The sequence below is a fragment of the Biomphalaria glabrata genome, chromosome 8 (genome assembly GCF_947242115.1).
Source record: "Biomphalaria glabrata chromosome 8, xgBioGlab47.1, whole genome shotgun sequence".
In the NCBI taxonomy this organism is placed as follows: Eukaryota; Metazoa; Mollusca; class Gastropoda; family Planorbidae; genus Biomphalaria; species Biomphalaria glabrata.
Genome location: NC_074718.1, coordinates 34,820,345 through 34,840,570, shown reverse-complemented (window position 1 = coordinate 34,840,570; position 20,226 = coordinate 34,820,345). Strand labels below are relative to the sequence as shown.

Genomic DNA, 20,226 nt, shown 5'->3' with positions numbered 1-20,226 from the left:
CACGCCCACACATATAAGTACATTGAGCATGTCTAACATAGCCAGGACTGTGAATGACAACAAAGCAGGCACTGGGGTAAAGGGGTAAGGGGGATAAAGGAAATTGTAACTGTTAGGTTTGTGGGAGAGGGGTGTAGAGAGGGCTGTAGTGTTCTGCCAAATCCCATAATACAATAAAAACCTCGTTGGCATCAAGTGGTTGAGATACGTGCCTGCCCCACTCCCCTCCCCCCCCCCCCCTTTACCTTCCCAAATCAGTTTGACATTTCCACCCCCCTCCTCCGAGTGAATAGTTTGGTGTACAGGCTGTCGCACATGTCACTACATTTAGTTTTGACTTCTAAAGAGTTTCTGTTTTCTGGTTAGCTCTAGAAGGGCTAGTGTTTGTTTTGGTTTGGATACACACATAACACATTTGGTTTTAGTTGTCAGTTATTGCATGGTGGCCCTTAGCAAGGTTGGTATGTAGATTTCATTCTAGAATTTCCACTCTTGATTTAATTAAAAGAAACAACGTCAAAATCATGAAATGATATTGTTAGGTATTTAGATCTTAGTTTTATTGTTAGAAATAATGCCAAGTACGAAATTATTTTAAACAATTCGACACACATTTAAAGATCTACATCTAGTTGTTTTTCTTTTCTCTTTGTTCTTTGCGGGTATATTTTTGCGTTATATTTAGATTTAGTTTTATGTTATCTTATATAATACAGACGTTACTTCAAAAAAGAAGATGATTACGTCCTACGCATTATGCATCTAGATCTAGTCATGAATGTTAATCAATGACTTAAATTCTGCCAAGTCACTGGTTTTCCTGGCTAGCTCAGTCAACCCATTCCATGCTCTAATAGCACTAGGGAAGGAGCATTTGTACAAATTTGTCCTAGCATATGGAACTAGGAATGTGCTTTTATCTTTGTGTCTTTTTAAGTATTTTACTAGATTGTTACGTTATATTTAGATATAGTCTAAAATTTAGGCCGTAGTTTGGGCTTTACTGATCTAAGATATTCATTTTTTTTAAAGTAAAAATAAATCTAATTCATGCTCTACATTGTATTGTAATGCCTTTTAGTGACCACAATCAACAGCACCGTTAGAGGACACTTGTAAAATAAAATGGGAGAATAAATGCCAAAATTCAGGAGTCAATTAAAGTTAAGAGGCCCTTTCAGACCTTGCGATCTATGGGGCAGATGAAAGGGCATCTGTTTCTTTGTCCGACGGTTAACGAGGGTGTCATTTGGCCAACACAATCACTTTTGTCTTCCCCCCCCCCCCCAACTAATGTCAGTTACCCATTAACGTTGGGGAAACTCAGAGGGAGGAGGGGGGTCCTAAAAAGACTTCGGCTCTGAAGCCAAGCGCCTTACCAATCATCTACCATTCTCACTCTAGAGTTCATTACAGTGCCTTAATTAGACTTAAAAGGGCCCCTTCAAGCTATTTAAGATATGGAGGCCTTGAGGATTTTAGAATTCCAGATATTATATGCCAATGCTAAATACATCTTGGGGGGCCTTCATGTTAGCTATAGGTAAATCCGGCCCTGCAACAGTAGACAACCGTACATTCTAACTTAATTTTTTTAAAGACATGTCTACAAGATAGCTTACATTCACTGTCTGCATGAGTCAGTAGGCCAAAGGTCAGACAGATGTATAAGATGAACAATTAACTTGATACGTCGTTACACCGGCCGTTCTTCATTGAAAACGAAATTATGCAAAAATGTTTCCAGTGTCTGTATCTATTACATAAAGCAGGAGTGAATCCTCTAACCTCTGACCTGGCCCCGAGTTGACAGAGAATGCAGTCCTTAGTTACATCCTTGTTACAAGATTCTTTGGTACCAGCCAGTGAATAATTTTGAACTTTAAAACGACGAAGTATAAAGTGTGAATAGGGGGATGAAAGATTTGTTAACTCTTCCAGCCCTATAGAAAGCAATAGTGAACTCCCAGCCAGTCCCAGCCATATAAATCTAGAAAGCAATAGTGAACTCCCAGCCAGTCCCAGCCACATAAATCTAGAAAGCAATAGTGAACTTCCAGCCCTTTAGATCTAGAAAGCAATAGTGAACTTCCAGCCCTTTAGATCTAGAAAGCAATAGTGAACTTCCAGCCCTTTAGATCTAGAAAGCAATAGTGAACTTCCAGCCCTTTAGATCTAGAAAGCAATAGTAAACTTCCAGCCCTTTAGATCTAGAAAGCAATAGTGAACTTCCAGCCCTTTAGATCTAGAAAGCAATAGTGAACTTCCAGCCCTTTAGATCTAGAAAGCAATAGTGAACTTCCAGCCCTTTAGATCTAGAAAGCAATAGTGAACTTCCAGTCCTTTAGATCTAGAAAGCGATAGTGAACTTCCAGCCCTTTAGATCTAGAAAGCAATAGTGAACTTCCAGCCCTTTAGATCTAGAAAGCGATAGTGAACTTCCAGTCATATAGAAAGCAATAGTGAACTTCCAGTCATATAGAAAGCAATAGTGAACTTCCAGTCATATAGAAAGCAATAGTGAACTTCTAGTCATATAGAAAGCAATAGTGAACTCCAGCCATATAGAAAGCAATAGTGAACTTCCAGTCATATAGAAAGCAATAGTGAACTTCCAGTCATATAGAAAGCAATAGTGTACTTCCAGTCATATAGAAAGCAATAGTGAACTTCTAGTCATATAGAAAGTAATAGTGAACTTCCAGTCATATAGAAAGCAATAGTGAACTTCCAGTCATATAGAAAGCAATAGTGAACTCCAGCCATATAGAAAGCAATAGTGAACTTCCAGTCATATAGAAAGCAATAGTGAACTTCCAGTCATATAGAAAGCAATAGTGAACTCCAGCCATATAGAAAGCAATAGTGAACTTCCAGTCATATAGAAAGCAATAGTGAACTTCCAGTCATATAGAAAGCAATAGTGAACTTCCAGTCATATAGAAAGCAATAGTGAACTTCCAGTCATATAGAAAACAATAGTGAACTTCCAGCCATATAGAAAGCAATAGTGAACTTCCAGTCATATAGAAAGCAATAGTGAACTTAAGTGTGATTGTTTTAAGTGTCCGCCTCAAGGAAAAGCAGCGAGATCTTTAGTATTTGTCGTTTCTGTCTGTTCGTCTGTCACATTTATGTTTCAAAAACTAAAAAGTGTATTTAAAAATACAATGCCACCATTTTACCATCTCACTATTCACCATCGGCTTTATCATGCCCGAAACAGGTACATCAATTACAATTGGTCTACCAGAGGTTGCTTTTAGCAATGTGGTTTGTAGCTAGATTACTAAATGCTTGAACAATTTCACCAGTTTTACAATATAATACAATAGGGTATTGTAGCGTAAAATGAAATAACGCACATCTTCAATCTCACATGATGTTAACAAAGCAATAAGTGGTCATCACCACTGTTGGGAAAGCGTCTTTATATATTAAAGCATTGTAAGGTCATTCGTAATCCTGTCACCCTTCCCCCTCACTCTCTCTCTCTCTCTCTCTCTCTTTCCCTCTTTATCCCTCTATAAATATATCTTAAAATTACAAATGTACCATAGACTGAGGGTAAGGTCGCTATTTCCGGAAGTGGTAATGGATATAAGCACTCCAGTCTCCACTACTAATAAAATGCTTCTTATGGCACGCGTCTCAAATAGCCTCGGACAACCAATCCAGCTCTTAACATTCACATGTAGCTCAGATATTGCCAATATTGAGTCCGGCGGAACCATTATCAAATGGGCAAAGGTGATCCCAAACTGTATCGGCCCCTGCCGTTCCTTTGGATCGACGGCTGTGTGGAGATCGGGGAACCGCTGTGTGGGCGACTGTTATGTAGTGTAAGTGCGTGTTGGTGGTGTAACCATGAAGACAGTATGGCGGATGTTTTGGTGGCGCAGGCTGGAGAGTTTCTGATGAAACCGCGAGGTGGTCTGACGTCATTGAAGCGAATTTAAAAGGCTGGAACGTTGAAGAGGAGACCACGTGATAGACATAAGACACTCAAGACGTGTACTTTTAGTGTGCTGGATTTGGTGAAAATTATTATTTCATTTGTATCTCTACATTCATCAACTTTCAAGTCCAAGTGTTGTATATTTATAAATAAAAACTATATTTAAGTTTGGATAAAAAAATGTCTGTTCAAGTTTATTTTAAAGTTCAATATTAAATATTTCATACGCCTACATCGGTTTAGTTGTACTAGTTGTTTGGAGCTACAAACCAACTACCGAGCAACAACAGCGACATCGTTCTGACCATAGGTAATGCCCAGGCATTCATCCATGGTCGTTCAGTGGCTGAAAGTGGGCAATACCTTTGGTTTAGACTTCGCGATATCCTTTGTTCTTTTATAGTTCACATCTGGACAAGAAAAAAAAAGAAAAAAAAAAAACCGACTTGTTTATAGATCTAGTGGTCATTGAGGAAAACAAACAAAGGAAGACGCAACGACTAAGAGTGAATTGAGAGAGAGAGAAAGAGAGAGAGAAAGAGGAGTTGACAGGAACATGGCATAACCCTGGGACCCCACCTGTCTGTTCTGATGGAAACTCAAACAAACTTACGTTCAACGAAGACTTCCGCCAGGCAGACCTAAACACAGACACACACGTACACACTCACAAATATACATTCATGAATGTAAACGTAAGCCAGCTAGATACATCAAGTCCAAAGCCGGATTTCAGCAAGTGGATGCCGTGGGAGGGGGGTCGAAGACTTTAATGAAAATGCACTTAATAAATTAATGCAATTAACTATTTCTTTCTATGAAGAAAGTCACCCTCCCTGGAAAACTCACGGTGAAAGTCATCTTATCTGACTACTCACGGTGAAAGTCATCTTATCTGACTACTCACGGTGAAAGTCATCTTATCTGACTACTCACGGTGAAAGTCATCTTATCTGACTACTCACGGTGAAAGTCATCTTATCTGACTACTCACGGTGAAAGTCATCTTATCTGACTACTCACGGTGAAAGTCATCTTATCTGACTACTCACGGTAGGCCCAAGAAAAACGTGTCACCGACACCTCCGATATGTGGATGTAATATTATTATTATTATGTTAGAAACGAACGAGTATTCATTCTCTGGCGCTGCCAGGGTCGAGTTCGGTTAAAGAGAAACAAAATTCATGGTAGTCCCTTTATCAGTGTCCACTGAGGAATTTTCTGGTGATGTGGCAGGTCTGCAGCGGTACCGCCCTCTGACAGGCAACGAGACTTAATTAATTAATTTATTATTATTATTATTACTATTATTGCATTTCTATAGCGAATTCTCCAACTAAAGTATAGGCGGTTGGTCGATGTGCTTTCCACATGACTTCCTCGTTAATGGTGGACAGATGACCTTTACATCATCTGTCTCCATAGATCGCATGGTCTGAAAGGGTTACCCAAACTTATGTTACTTTAGAGTGCGTCAGTTCTGGTCCAGTCTGTTTTGTGAATGTTTAGTGGTAAGTGGTTTTAGTGCTGCCTCAGCTCGAGTCGAATTTTATTTAAAATATTTTAAGTCTACACTGGGATTCAAACTCTAGCCCCCTCCTCTCCATTAGGTGGTCAAGCTGTTAATATCAGCCCATAAATGTGCGTTTTCCGAAGTCAGCAGGACTGATGGAGCACCACAAGTGATCTTCTGGCCACTTTCTTCAATTTCTCTTTGTCTTTACCACCATCAGCCTTCTCACTCAACGCTAAGCTTTTTCATTCTTCAGTATCATCCCATTGTGTCATGGACCTTTAGGTCCGTCACAGTTCTAAAGACCATCCTAAATGGCTGTGTTCTGTCGAGATTGATTTTTTAGCCCAACTCATATCCGTTTTTTATTTGTTAATGTTCTGATACTTTAATCTTTTATCGTCGACATTCACATCCCATTTGATTGGCGCCATGACACGGCACGTTACAATCAATGCAAAACCTCCATTTTAAATAGCACACAAAAGATGGATTGAATCATTCTTCAAACACAAAATAGTCGGCTATTCAAAACACCGCTGCTATTTTGTATAATTCTAGGCTTTGAAAAACATTATGTGTAAACAATGACTCTCCTAGTTAGGACACGAAGACTGTGTCTACTTTAATGCTTGCATTAATAATCTTTATTATTAGCATAAATCAAACTCAAGATGAGTCATACACTAAACAATTGTCTTTCTTTCATGGCTTTTTTAAAAAAGAGTCCCCAAATTAAGAACAGCGCTGTTGTGGTTTGCAGTCAGTTTATCCTCAGTCTGTTATGTTTCGATTTAAAAAAACAACTAAGAAACGAGGTTTACCAAAAATGTGAAGGACTTACAAAAGGCGATCACAGCTCAACTATAAATGAGATGTCTGAGATGTGTATCTCAATATTAGAGATATCTGAGATGATCACTTTTCATCTTATGAGACGCACATCTTAACGTTAGAGATGTCTTAGACGCACATCTCAAACAAAGACTGGATACTTGATTCCTTCAATGTTTTGGAGAGTTTCGTGTGTGTCTTATAACAGACTTACGTCTTCATTTAAAATTTGATAAAAAGCTTTCCAAATTAAAAGACAGAATTTCAAAATGTCTAGGAATGGTCAGTCAAGTATGAATTGTGTTTAAAAGGAAACATCAAGTAGTGGCCCCTCTAAAACCTTTGCTTGAAAAGAAACAGAAAAGAATCGTAAGAAAAATAACGATTTATTTGCACATCCTCTTGTTATTTACAAAGATTGGTTCTGATATTAAAACGTAGAGCTACGTTGGCATGTATGATTAAACGTTACTTTTAATCCTTCACTTGGGAACCGAAGGCAGTCCCTTATTATAAAGATACATGTAATTGTTTTAGACTTTTGTGTGTGCTGTTTTCAACGAGGTTCCAATGCTTCAATTTTAAAAATCTGTAATCCTTTATCAAAACGGTCTATCTAAACCAGTGGTTCTCAACCTTTTAAGCTCGGCGACGCCTCTTTACAATCCAACACTGTGCCGCGACCCCCCTCCACCGCTTAGACACACAGCAATAGAAGAATAGACAAAACTATTCATTTTTTCGATGGTCTCTGGCGACCCCTGGCAAATCGTCAATCGACCCCCAAGGGGGTCGCGACCCACAGGTTGAGAACCCCTGATCTAAACCTTCCACACTAATTTTTCTTTTCTTGTATTTTTGTTTCTGCCATGTTCACCTTCACTTTTTTCTAGATCAGTTCCTCTCTAGCCCCTGTTCTTGTACATATTTACCCGAACTGGCTCCTTATCTTTTAACCCAATCACTAGGATAGCACAACGTTAAGACTTCAATTTCTGATCATTCTTTCTTCGGGCCAACCCCCTGACCCCTTTCTCTAGTCGGATCTCATTTCTCTCACTCTCTTTCATTCCATATTCTCTTTGCCTTTAACCCTTTTTGTTTCACGTTTCCCTAGGCCATTAGGGAATTCTGATCTTTTATTATTTTGCCACGATAGCACCTATTCGTTTTTTCTATTGGAGATGAATCTATTCTAATAGTCATATTCCAACCTAATAAGATTATTTTAGGTCAGTGTTTCCCAAACTATGTTCGACCAAACCCTAGTGTTCCGCGAGGCCTGAATAGGTGTTCCAAGAATTAGAATAATTGACCACTAGGCCACCACGTGAATTAACCTCTCTTAAAAGAGGTATCTGGAAATTTAGGCACCGGATAATTAGGCACCGGATATTTAGGCACCGGAAATTTAGGCACCGGATAATTAGGCACTTTTTGACAAGGCGGAAAATTAGGCACGATTGTCATTTTTTTCCTCGTTTTGTCAGTTTTTTTTTTTTATATCATGAAAATTCAGTTAGAATCGCTATGGTTGCTATTTTTTTGATAACGTCACCGATAGCCCATAGCCTAAGGAAAACATATACGTTAACATTTTAAAACTACTTTCAAAATTAAGATCGCTAATTAAAGAGTGCCTAATTATCCGGCGCCTAATTTTCCGCCTTGTCAAAAAGTGCCTAATTATCCGGTGCCTAAATTTCCGGGTGCCTAATTATCCGGGTGCCTAAATTTCCGGGTGCCTAAATATCCGGGTGCCTAAATATCCGGTGCCTAAATATCCGTAAATACGCGGTGCCTAAATATCCGGTGCCTAAATTTCCTAAATTCCTTAAAAGATGAACAGAGTGTTCCGCTAAATGCTCAGATTTTTGCGAAGTGTTCCGTTAAGGAAAAAGTTTGGGTAACACCGTGTTAGGTAACTAAGGAATCTCTTGTAAAGAAGTATTTTTTCTGTGTTAGAATAAAAACAAAACCCAGCACTTTTATAATAGTTATATCGACAAAAAAAAAAAAAACAAGTGATGGTTACATAGAAATTCCCGATAAATTATTGATTCAATGTCAAGGACGTTATATTAACTAAAAAATGAATATTCGTTAGTGCTCAAAACACAAGAGCTTCAAAATTTGATTTTTTAATTGCTAAAAAGTCCGAAAAATTTAAGGGCCACCGCACTGACGTCGTTGAAAACTAGTTTAGAACCACTGGCTTAAGTTTTCTTGAAAGTTTGGTAAATGTATAGATCTAATTTACTAAACTTCATGAACATTTTATATATAGGCCAGACCATAAAGAACCGCCTCGAGACCTAGCATAAGGGATTTTCTCAAGCTTTTTTCTGGTCCCCACTCACCAATGAAATCATTCTAAACATTTAGGCGTTGATTCCAGAAGTCTGTTCCACTGCTACCTTGTTTACACCCCTCCTTCAACAGCCCTGTACCTTATAGTTTCTTTTACCGGCTAGCCCCCTTCTCTCTCTTCATTTTTATTTACCCCGAATTCCCCCACTAGATGACCTCGCTAACGGATTTGTCAGCGTTATAAATAGTCCTAGTAGTTGGATTCGAGGGAGAGGGGGGTGACTTGAGAAAAAAAAAAAAAGGGGGGGGAGAGACATGTTTAAAAAAAAAACTTAAGCGTGGATAAAACTTGACCTGGAGTGGCGGGGTAAGAGAACTACGGAGGGAGGGAGGGGTGGGGGCTTGTTATAAGCTGTGCAGGGGAGAGGAAGGAGAGTAACGAGACACTTAATGTTTTCATTTCGTCGTTCCTCGGCTCGTTGGCTCGACCCCGTCAGTTCTCTCTCTACCATTCAAGTAGTCATCTCTTTTTCAATGCAGATAACCTGTAACCCACCTTTTTCCCTGTTACACAGCAGTGGATTCCCCTCCATAGGGCCTACTTCAAATTGTGGCTGTTAATTTAATGCAGCCTCTATTTTCATGTATTCCTGGAGCTGTTAACATTTTACCATAGATCTAATTTACTTTTTTGTGTTGACATCAAAAGGTACATGAGTGAGGATTAACATTACAAGACGTGCACAGAGAGTACAACCCATGTTTTGGATTAGTAAGTACATTTTTAAAGTCATTAACTGTCGCATTTATTTGCATCCTAATTCTTCTTCTTTTTTTTTAGTGTTATTTGCTTAAATTTTTTTTAAACTTAATTAATAGCCGTTAAAACAATCACTTTATCTTTGGTATATAAATATATACATATGGACCAGTCTACGTGAACAGTAAGACCAAGCTTAAATGATAGTACAGTTCTCTTGTGATGTTCAGACCTCTTAGCAAGTTCGCTTCTTGACCTACGTTCTAAGCTAATTCGTCTGCTAGTTGAGTTCTTACGTGCTAATGAGAGATATCAACTATACAAGATCTAGACGTTTTTGTTTGCTTTCCTGGTTGATCCAGGCAGCTCCTATAACAATAAGAAATGTACAAGGTCTTTGTTTTAGAACAGAGAGCTAGTCTACAGTAGTCTACGATAACATATGTGTTTAAAGTTTTTCTGAGTGGTTTATTTGATCGGGTTTTTTAAATCTGAAGTTGTGTTTTAGTGTTTTGTGTATGACCGCATCAATACTTTGGTAGATCCTGTTCTTAGTCTAGATTTAGTGATCAAAGTAAGTCTTATTTTAGATATGAATTGTTTACAGTCACTTGTGATTAGTTGTGATATGTTATCTTCATAGATTTTAAATATAACAGAAGAAAAAAAAACAACTTCAACTGATTCTCTTTTCTCAATCCTGTTTTTCTTTCTTCTCTTTCTATAATTTTTTCTCTTTTTCAACTTTTTTCGTTTTCGTTTCATTTTCTTACTTTCACTTTCTCTCTCTCTTTCTCTCTCTCTTTCTCTCTCTCTCTCTCTCTCTCTTTCTCTTTCTCTCTTTTTCTCACTTCGTATTCTTATTCTCTCTTATTTTCACTCTCCCCTTCTGTCTGTCTCACTCTATCTTCTTCCCTCTCTTTTCTCTTTCTCTCTTCATTCTCGTTCTCTTTTGCTCTCTTTCGCTCTTTTTTTTTTCTTTCTCTCGGTTTTCTTTCTTTTTTTTCCTTCTCCATGTATGTCTCACAAGACAACCAGTTCAATGTCAATTCTTCAGATAGATAGCTCGTATTATTATTATTATTATGTTAGAAACGAACTATTACTCATTCTCTGGCACTGCCTGGCTCTAGCTACGTTATAGAGAAACGAAACTCATTGAAGTCTCTTGAATAGTATGTGAGTTTTATAATACTTGTATTAAGAACTCTCTCACAATGGTAAGAGTTCCCTGCCAAACACACACACTATCAACAGAGTCCATCTAGATTGCTCCAAATAAAGAAAGTGCTTTAAATGCTATAAAAAAAAATTCCTTGGTTCAATTTTTTTTCAACTGAACAAACTTTCCTTTTCAAAATATTTTTTGATCCTCAGAAAACTTATTAAAAAAACTATAAATAACATTTCGTCATAACATAGCACTATTAAGGGGAAGTAACCTCCACACGCAGACGTTTAAGCTTATCGTCTGCGTGATGTAATGAAGTTGTTATTTTGTTGTTATCTCTCTGTTATTTCTGTCCCTTGATCTCTTTATCTAGACCAGTAATCAGATTAGATCTGTGGAAACGTATCTTTACTCTAGTGGCCTACATTTCATTCTATAAAGGATTGCAGAGAATAAAGGTGTGTACCTAGTTTAGTGATTGTACTGTGTACTACGTTAGTTAACTGGATTGATATTTCTATAGTTGGCTATAAGATCTAATCACATGTCCCAGCTCTCTCAGTTGACTTGTTCATTTCCGGGTATTTTCTCTCTACTCCACTGTAAGTCTCGTCCCTTCTTATGTTTTTTCTTCGCCCCAATTCCTTTTTTCTGTTACTGTTCTTTGTAGGACTCAAGTCTTACGTATCTTGTGACATGGCTGCACCCCCATGTCTCCATTTTTTATTAGTCAGGAGGTCACCATGACACCAATCTCGTATTTTTATTGTCTTGAGATGAAAATTGTGTAGATGATGTCAAGGGGCGTTTTGAAAATGTGTATGTGGGTTCTATACGATTTAAAAAAACATAATTTAAACACATTTTTGTTATATCTAGATTTATCTGTTCACTAACCCAATGACAATGTATGTGACCCGTCCACCTCTCTGGTGGCTAGTTAGTGGCTAGTTATCAAAACAATCCTGATTGAGTCTGTATTAGATCTCCAGTACTCCAAGTTTTGCTGATGATGTGTCAGTCACCAAAATGTTTAGAACCACTAATTAGCTCCATGTATACATAATTGACCCTACTTTGATACGGTCCCTTGTTGAACATGTGCTATATAACTGTTGGAACATGTGTTCTTAGTAAGATAGGATAGCTATAAAATCGTGAAGTGGCCTATCTATAGGCACGGCTCGATGAGAGTACAATCATTAAATCAACAGATTGTAGTCACGTGGTAGACTTCCTAACAAAGTTCAATCTGCATAAAGGGCTCACTGACTCGAAACTAGATTTTCAAACTTAAGGCCTAATAACAGTGTCGCGGCAGGTGTTCAGTTCGACGGCATGTGGGACTAGAAGCAGATGGTGCTAAAGTGTTTTGGAATGCACGCCATGGTTTTCAAACTTTATAGGCTGGGAGAGAACGTGGAGAGAAACAGAGAGAAACTAGGGAGATGAAATGAGAGATGACATGGAGGAAGAAAGAGACAAGAGAGAGTGGAGAGAGAGAGAGAGAGAGAGCGGGAGGTAAACAATAGGTGTGATATAAAAAGTGTGGCGAGGATAGAGAAAGAGTTGAGATGGACTAAAGAGATGAAAGAGAGTGGAGGAACAAAGGGAAAGAGAGATGAGAGAGAGAATGGCCAGAGAGGAGAGAGTTAAAAGAGAGAGGAAACAAAGTGTCTAGGTGGTGTGTAGGTAGAAGAGGTGCTAGAATGAGAAGGAACAAAGAGAACGAGGAAGAATTGAGTAAGAGTAAATGGAGCGAGGACAGAGGATTGAAAAGTAGTTGAGGAGGGAGAGTGAAAGGAGGGAGAAAAGATAGGGGGTATGAGAGAGAGAGAGAGGGGGGGGAAGAATGTATAGAGCAGCAATAGAAAGATTGTGAGTCTATGCACACGTTCATGAACAATAAATGACTCACGGGGACTAAGTATTATTGAAGGAAAAATGAGAAACACTCGAAATGACGAGATAGAGACATCTTGCCATTCATTGACATTGTCTTTTCGTGTAATGGAGGGCCTGTGGCTGGGCGGTACAACGTTTGGCTTCTGAACCGGGGGTCCCGGGTTCGAATCCCGGTCAAGACTGGGATTTTAATTTCGGGATCCTTGGGCGCCTCTGAGTCCACCCAGCTCTAATGGATACCTGACATTAGTTGGTGAAAAGTAAAGGCGGTTGGTCGTTGTGCTGGCCACATGCCACCCACGTTAACCATAGGCCACAGAAACAGATGTCCTTTACATCATCTGCCCTATAGATCACAAGGTCTGAAAGGGAAACTTTACTTTTTATCAATTTTAACAATGCCCATATATATTTTAGGTGTTGACAAATAGAGATATAGAATGTATTCTGTGTGTCAAGACAAATTGAGATATAGAATGAATTCTCCGTGGCAAGACAAATAGAGATATTGAATCTATTCTGTGTGGCAAGACAAATAGAGATATAGAATGTATTCTGTGTGGCAAGACAAATAGAGATATAGAATGTTTTCTGTGTGGCAAGACAAATAGAGATATAGAATGTATTCTGTGTGGCAAGACAAATAGAGATATAGAATGTATTCTGTGTGGCAAGACAAATAGAGATATAGAATGTATTCTGTGTGGCAAGACAAATAGAGATATAGAATGTATTCTGTGTGGCAAGACAAATAGAGATATAGAATGTTTTCTGTGTGGCAAGACAAATAGAGATATAGAATGTATTCTGTGGGGCAAGACAAATAGAGATATAGAATGTATTCTGTGTGGCAAGACAAATAGAGATATAGAATGTATTCTGTGTGGCAAGACAAATAGAGATATAGAATGTATTCTGTGTGGCAAGACATATAGAGATATAGAATGTATTCTGTGTGGCAAGACAAATAGAGATATAGAATGTATTCTGTGTGGCAAGACAAATAGAGATATAGAATGTTTTCTGTGTGGCAAGACAAATAGAGATATAGAATGTTTTCTGTGTGGCAAGACAAATAGAGATATAGAATGTTTTCTGTGTGGCAAGACAAATAGAGATATAGAATGTATTCTGTGTGGCAAGACAAATAGAGATATAGAATGTATTCTGTGTGGCAAGACAAATAGAGATATAGAATGTATTCTGTGTGGCAAGACAAATAGAGATATAGAATGTTTTCTGTGTGGCAAGACAAATAGAGATATAGAATGTATTCTGTGTGGCAAGACAAATAGAGATATAGAATGTATTCTGTGTGGCAAGACATATAGAGATATAGAATGTATTCTGTGTGGCAAGACAAATAGAGATATAGAATGTATTCTGTGTGGCAAGACAAATAGAGATATAGAATGTATTCTGTGTGGCAAGACAAATAGAGATATAGAATGTTTTCTGTGTGGCAAGACAAATAGAGATATATAATGTTTTCTGTGTGGCAAGACAAATAGAGATATAGAATGTTTTCTGTGTGGCAAGACAAATAGAGATATAGAATGTATTCTGTGTGGCAAGACAAATAGAGATATAGAATGTATTCTGTGTGGCAAGACAAATAGAGATATAGAATGTTTTCTGTGTGGCAAGACAAATAGAGATATAGAATGTATTCTGTGTGGCAAGACTAATAGAGATATAGAATGTATTCTGTGTGGCAAGACAAATAGAGATATAGAATGTATTCTGTGTGGCAAGACAAATAGAGATATAGAATGTATTCTGTGTGGCAAGACATATAGAGATATAGAATGTATTCTGTGTGGCAAGACAAATAGAGATATAGAATGTATTCTGTGTGGCAAGACAAATAAAGATATAGAATGTTTTCTGTGTGGCAAGACAAATAGAGATATAGAATGTATCCTGTGTGGCAAGACAAATAGAGATATAGAATGTATTCTGTGTGGCAAGACAAATAGAGATATAGAATGTATTCTGTGTGGCAAGACAAATAGAGATATAGAATGTTTTCTGTGTGGCAAGACAAATAGAGATATAGAATGTATTCTGTGTGGCAAGACAAATAGAGATATAGAATGTATTCTGTGTGGCAAGACAAATAGAGATATAGAATGTATTCTGTGTGGCAAGACAAATAGAGATATAGAATGTATTCTGTGTGGCAAGACATATAGAGATATAGAATGTATTCTGTGTGGCAAGACAAATAGAGATATAGAATGTATTCTGTGTGGCAAGACAAATAAAAATATAGAATGTATTCTGTGTGGCAAGACAAATAGAGATATAGAATGTATCCTGTGTGGCAAGACAAATAGAGATATAGAATGTATTCTGTGTGGCAAGACAAATAGAGATATAGAATGTATTCTGTGTGGCAAGACAAATAGAGATATAGAATGTATTCTGTGTGGCAAGACAAATAGAGATATAGAATGTATTCTGTGTGGCAAGACAAATAGAGATATAGAATGTATTCTGTGTGGCAAGACAAATAGCGATATAGAATGTATCCTGTGTGGCAAGACAAATAGAGATATAGAATGTATTCTGTGTGGCAAGACAAATAGCGATATAGAATGTATCCTGTGTGGCAAGACAAATAGAGATATAGAATGTATTCTGTGTGGCAAGACAAATAGAGATATAGAATGTATTCTGTGTGGCAAGACAAATAGAGATATAGAATGTATCCTGTGTGGCAAGACAAATAGCGATATAGAATGTATCCTGTGTAGCCCGTATTGCAACATTATTTTATCTTTTTAGTAGCCTACGTTCTCAATCGACGCTAATTAGTTATAATTTGAATAATTTCTTCCTTGAATGACGAAGCTAAGTTATTATTCTGTCACCACGCCATGCTGTACAATAAGTTATTATCACTTCCTCTATTCATAATCTACATAAGTCTAAATCATGTACTATATTGACATGTGAAACATTTCCTAATATTTAATGTGTGCCCTGCACGAAGTGACATGCCTTCATGATAGTTAGAGGGACTGTCATTACTATTAGCCAAGCCTAAATCTTGGTTCTTACCTGCTTCGAATAACAGATTGATGTTGTTGTTTTTTTAATTGTGTGTTTTAAAGACAAGAGTGTTGCGATGACGCTAAATAAAGTAGTCGATTGTGTTTGGCAGGAGGAGATCAAACGTCATTCCAAAGTAAGCCAGTAGTTTTGAAAAAATCTGGATAAGCCAGTCGAAAGTATTATTGTTGTTAATAACTGGAAAATATAGTTATTGTAATCACAGCACATTTTCATTATGAATCGTTACAACAGTCTTAAGAACATATTATATTATAAAAAATACGAAGGATCGAGTCTCTTTCTGTTGGAGGCTCTCTAGGCATGGGGAAGTTGTTACACTGTTATTGTACTGTTACTTCTTGATTTCATATTTTGTTCCGTCCAAGTCAAATTTATGCGAAAAGAAGACACTAAGATCTAAACATTTAGAAATCTAGTACTAGCCCAACAATTCGCTTAATTTGTTATTTATCCAATGAAAACATAGAGCGAAGGCTGTCAAATCGGGGTGTTAACGATGAATATAGACGTCTCAATCGTCTCCTTATAACATTGCAAGTCTACATGTCATCAACATTCTCCAATGGGAATCAACGTACTTCGGGTTGTGTGCCTAATATATATACGTTTGTCACGCGCAACACTCACCCCCACCCAAAATAAAAAAAGCCCCAATGGAACTGACCACTGCATCATTGCACTTTGGGATGAAGTTTCAAAGTTTCATCACAAAGCAGGTTAATTTCTACAGGCTGCAGTTTGAGCATTACTGAAATGCTTATTACGACTTTCTCTCCAAAGAATGATTGATTGATATTGTGCTGTTTTTTTTATGGCACTTAGAATATTTTATTATATAGAAACAAAATGTATTTAAATATTAAAACAAATGAATTGACTGGAAACTTAAGAAACTTTATTACCGCCAAACATTATTACCAACTGAACATTACAATTTATTGTAGCGTTTGTTTTGAATAGAATTTTCATAATACATGTATTGTTCTGTTCGACCTCCATCCACTCAAAGCCGGAAATAAATACTAGTACGAACTATTTTTTATGTATCAAGAGCTTCACGTGACTATGAGCGAGACTTTAAAACTTGACAATTTCAAAACAAATACATGAATTGCTTCACAATCATAACATTCATACCAGTGGTTCTCAAACATTTAATGTTGTAACGTGATGTGACTATATGGGTAACCAATGCTATCCCTTGAACAAATAATATCTTGACCTATGTAAACACAAAATAAGTCAATTTAATACAGAGGATCTGATCTAGTATCCTGCATCTGTCATCTGTCCTTTGACTTTCGTCGCTCCTTTGCCAGTTTGCCTCTTACCAAATCCTTCCACTTTTCCCGGCAGCTGTTTTATAGCAGGATATCAAGAGAGATGCCGTTCCATTCTTTTAAGTTGTCCAGCCAGCTTTTTTTTTGGACGACCCTTTCTTCGTGCTCCCTCCACTGTACCTTGAAGGATGATTTTAGACAAAAGTTATGTCTTATAATATGACCAAAACATCTCAGCTTTCGTCTCTACACAGTTATGAATTATTTTTTGCCAGCCAGAGACTTGTAAAAATATTAACTTATTTCATGTAGCATTTACTCTCAAAAGTTTGGATTCTTCTTTCAGCAGACATTCACAATCATATAAGTTGTCGTTAAGATGGTCCCAAGTTCCATCTTGCCAGACGCACAGGTTCTGCATCATTGAAAAAAAAAGTTTGAAAGTTCAATTAAATTAAGTTTATTAAAATTTTGGTCTCTTCCCAAGCGTATCGGTGTTCATGGTCGGTCCGACTCTGATGAATTTGTCCTCCTTTGTAGAAAACACAATTAGACTTTAAAGCAAACATCACATATATATTAATATAGATATGTTGTATAAATAAGCGCACTTTGAAAGCTTTTCGATTAGGAAGGGTATCTTTTTTCAGCCCTTGCGATCTATAGTGTAGATGTAAAGCTCATCTGGGCCACGTTAACGAGGGTGCCATGTGGTCAGCTCAACGATCAACCATCTTTACATGTTTTAGTGACAAAACTGCAGATACCGGTACAAGTTTTGTCTTTTTTTCTTAATGTAACCAAGGGCGGACTGACTTTAAGGGCATTTTGAACAAATGCTTGGTGGACCGGTACCAAAATAGACTGGTACAGCCATGGGTGCCACTATGTATTTTAAATTGTTAAAGATTTTATAATATTCTCTTATAAAAGGGACCTTCTGAGAGTCCTGTTGAAAATGTGACTCTACAGTGTAGCACTAATTTAATCTAACACATTTTCCGAAATAATGTGATAGTCTCCATCTGTAGACAAGAACTACTGGTAGGCTTCATCCTTTAAGGGCCTTCACACATAGCGATTAAAAAGCAAGATAAGGCCTAGATCTATATTTCTTATAAAGACATGGCGTTTATTATGTGCACATGTACAGTTATCGATACATTATCAAACTAATGATATTGAGGACAGGTAGACCTAGAATTGGAATCCAGTCCTATGATATATAAGTCTAATGTATGGGACGGTTTGTAAAGAAATGCCCGGGCAGATTTCAACACCCAGTCCGTACCTGAATGTGACCTTTCTAAAAACGTTTATTCCATGCCAAACATGTGACGTCAGACTTTGCGCGTTTCCTTTCAACAAGGTCTCCATCGTTATACTTTAAAGACTGTATAGTTCTAGGCTCTAGCATAACTCTCTTGCAAGTGGGCACTGCAGCAGCTAGATCTAAGCACGATGAATATTTGGGCAAGCTTCTGTGTAGCCACTCTCAATTCCTGCTTATGACCAATGCATTTCTGTTTTACCACAATCAAAGATTAGTCTTGGTTACTTCCGATAGCGCTGGATGCTCCACTCACGCCTACCTAGTTTTGTCGTATTTGGATCCGCCAATGGAAGCAAAATAAAAGCATTTTTTTTTTAAAGAAGGATTTGTCTGCACTTAGTACGAGCAAGTTGAAAGGTCGTCGCCAATAAGTCCAGACAATCTTGACAGAATGTTGGCATCTGTAATCAGTTATTAAGCTCACATTGTCTCCAGACACAGAATTCATATCTGATACAAGAGGGTGAGTTATCTAACTTAACGCATTATCTTCCCCAGGGTTTTAAACTCTAGACTCAGGAGCACTCCGTCATGTCTGAATTAACATTGAAAAATTGAACCACGTGATCTCGTCTATCGACTAAAGAAGTTGCATCTAGATAGTCTTATTTTCATTGCCTCAGAGTTCTGTTTTTCAAATGACATTTGAGAGCTACCCTTTGGTAGCAATATAAAGCGAATAGTCATATTTCACAAGCTCGTGATGATTATACAATTGTCAAGTGTTTCATATTGGACCTCATTCACCAATCGTAAACAAACAACATTTAGCCACGTGATTCTCTATCTCTTCTATACAAATTACGTAATACACACAGGCTGCCATGTGACAGTTTTTTTTTTCATTGTTTTATCAATATTATCACGTGGCTAAATGTTGTTTGTTTACGATTGGTGAATAAGTTCCATTATTTATACGATTTTTTTTACCACTGATTTTAAAGTCAGCTATCTCATGTGAAAGAAATGTTGTGACTGTGGTAACATTTTTACCCAAAACTTTTTTTTTTGTAATCCTAAGTAATATTTTAGATGATGTTAAGGTCATCTATATCTTTTTCTTTGGTCAGCAGCTAACGAGCAGGGTGTCAACCGCCTTTACTTTTCCCCAACTAAAGTCAGGTCCCCGTTATTCACGCCAATGTTTCGGTCGTCCTCTAGGCTGCAGAGACAAACAATCACTTGACGAGCAGATTGATAACGTGTCGTCTCTACACCTTGTTCCCATTTGCTGCCGTCTCTACACCTTGTTCCCATATGTTGTCGTCTCTACACCTTGTTCCCATATGTTGTCGTCTCTACACCTTGTTCTCATTTGCTGCCGCCTCTACACCTTGTTCCCATATGCTGTCGTCTCTACACCTTGTTCCCATATGTTGTCGTCTCTACACCTTGTTCCCATATGCTGCCGTCTCTACACCTTGTTCCCATATGTTGTCGTCTCTACACCTTGTTCCCATATGTTGTCGTCTCTACACCTTGTTCCCATATGTTGTCGTCTCTACACCTTGTTCCCATTTGCTGCCGTCTCTACACCTTGTTCCCATATGCTGTCGTCTCTACACCTTGTTCCCATATGCTGTCGTCTTTACACCTTGTTCCCATATGCTGTCGTCTTTACACCTTGTTCCCATATGCTGTCGTCTTTACACCTTGTTCCCATATGCTGTCGTCCGTCGACCTTAACGGGCCCCCGCCACGCGCCTGACTGGTTGGCGTCATCTTCCCAGCAGTACGGCTTCATCAAAACCAAAAACCAAACCTCAAGTTATTTCTTCATCGTGAAAGTTTGAGAATCAATTTGAACTGTTTTAGATTTTTAAAAAAAATATTTTTAAATATTATGAAAATGGTATATCAAATCATTTTTTATTCTGGCCATTATTAGTACTTGTATTTAAATTTTCTATAAAAAACAACAGCAAGTATTTAAGTTCCAAATGGAAGACAGGGCTATTTCATATACTATGTGGCCTCTATGCTAGTTTATAAATATAAAAATCAAATTTCAATAAACAACATTTAAAGCATATTCAGCCAGTCCCGTGGTGCTCAATATTCAGATACAGAAGTGGTGC

General features: G+C 37.7%; 1 protein-coding gene across 6 annotated transcripts in view; it reads left to right on the top strand.

Annotated features, from left to right (window-relative positions):
* LOC106061158 (uncharacterized) overlaps window positions 1–20,226 on the top strand; it is a 96,514-nt gene that overhangs the window by 24,614 nt on the left and 51,674 nt on the right. For 2 of the 6 annotated variants that reach the window (XM_056039517.1, XM_056039518.1), the window contains exon 2: window positions 9,328–9,390. The gene's annotated coding sequence lies outside the window, so the exon portion shown is untranslated. Of the gene's footprint in view, window positions 1–331; window positions 462–9,327; window positions 9,391–9,774; window positions 9,953–10,989; window positions 11,008–20,226 lie in introns of those variants that run through there. The other 4 variants (XM_013219230.2, XM_056039520.1, XM_056039521.1 and 1 more) reach the window with 4 other exon arrangements.